Below are 2,026 nucleotides of genomic sequence, written 5' to 3' on the forward strand. Positions count from 1 at the left end.
GGTCGCCCCGCGGAGCGCGCAGGCGCAGTCCGGCCCCCGGCAGGGTGTGGCTCCCTGGGACCTCCCAAGGGTGCAGAGGCACAACCGGCCTCCTGGAGACGTAGGCTTGTGGTTGCTGGCATCTGGCCACCTGGCAGCGAAAAGCCACTCGGGTTTTTCATTTGACTAGATCTGAACTGATCCCTTATCTCTGGTTCTGTAAGGGTTTTTCTCCATATTCCCCCAACTATTTATTCACAGTTGCTCTTGAAGAAATGGGGCATTTGTACGGACTTTTTTTCTGGTGTTTTAAAAAATGTCACTGGAACTAAAGTTTTTGGAAGTAGAGTTGTGCAATAAGCTGGTAGAAAATGACAGGTAAATCAAGTTTCTGTTGATTTCCCCCCAAAATATGTGAAAGCAAAGCAACTGGCTTATCCTCGGCTAGGTTTTCCGATAAATTGCGTGAAACATTTACTAAATCATCACAGGGTTGATGGGCACTTGCTGTCATCTTACCTAGATCCCGGTCTTGCAGTGTACAGGTGCGAGGGGGCTTCACAGCCCTATCTTACATTCAAAAACGCGTCAGGATGCAAGTTTTTATCCTCATTTGAAAGTGAATAAATGGATTCCATTCTCAGAAAGTTAATTAATTAGTGCACTGGTGGGAAATGAATTTTCTTTCTTGCTACCTACAACAAGGTAATGGGGGACTGTAAGGCCAATTTTATTTTGTCCCCTAGGTTGTCTCTAGTACAGTGGCCATTTAAATGTAAGTTTAAGTTATTCAAAATTAATGCAATTGAAAATTCAGTTCTTTAGTTGCACTAGCCACATTTCAAGTGCTCATTATGCACTTGTGTTAGTGGCCACTGTATCTGACAGTGCAGATATAGGATATTTCCATTATTGCAGAAAGTTCTGTTTGTTGGATTGCACTGCTTTAGATAGATTCTTCCAATTATTTGCAGTTTCAAGGTAGAGTTCCAATCAGTTGCTTAAAGCAAAGCACTTACCCAGTTTCTCTCAATGGTAGCATTTTAGTATAACATTGAGTATAATATAACAATTAGGATACTGACAACAAAACAATCCACCAATCACACTCAGATTTCCCGTTTTATGAGTATTCATGTGTATGTATTTAGTTCTATATAATTTCATCACGTTTAGGTTTGTGTATCCACCACTACAGTCAAGGTACAGAACATTTCCATAAGCACAAGGATCCCTCCTATTGCTCTTTTATAACCAAATGTAACTATTGCTTCCCCACCCAATTCCATCTCCTGGCAAACACTAATCTATTCACCATTTCTACAAGTTTGTTTTCTCAAAAATGCTACATAGATGGACTCAAACCGTACCTTATCTCTTGAGATTTTTTTCCTACTGAAGATAACTAAGAGCATTGTTTTGGATTATCTCCCTTATCTCAGTGTATGTTTGGTCTGTCATTGGCTGGCCTCTTTTCACACCACTAGCTGCTTATTTCTACAGCTGGGGTGAGCCAGTGTTAGAAGGAAATGGAATAGGTTAACTTCAGTAAGAGAGCCACTCAGCGACGCACATGGTGTTCAGGAAACCTTGGATGTTGTGAGGGCCCTGTTGTTGAAAAATGCAAATTCTAAGAGGGCCATGAATCATGATTTACAGTCTGATTTTTTATCCTTTTGTACTAGTACCAAAACAAGAACTGACATGTCAATTGGGCAGGATGCTCCAGAAAATATACAAAGTAACCCATATAAATAAGAACTGAGTATATCATAAAGGTGGTATTAACAATTAATGCGGGAAAGAAAGAATTATTCCAAAATCAGTGCTGGGGAAATGACTGATGACTGGAAAGAAAAGAAAAGACAATCACCTTATAACATACACTAAATAATTTCTAAAGAAAGAGAAAAAAGTGACCTATAAATGAAATCATGAAACAACTATAAGAAAATATAATTAAGATTTATAATTTCAGTATGGGAAAAGGTCTTTATAAGCATGAGAACAAGAAGAATCATAAAAGAAAGGACTGACAGATTTGACT

The sequence above is a fragment of the Galeopterus variegatus genome, unplaced genomic scaffold (assembly GCF_000696425.1).
Source record: "Galeopterus variegatus unplaced genomic scaffold, G_variegatus-3.0.2 Scaffold1226, whole genome shotgun sequence".
In the NCBI taxonomy this organism is placed as follows: Eukaryota; Metazoa; Chordata; class Mammalia; order Dermoptera; family Cynocephalidae; genus Galeopterus; species Galeopterus variegatus.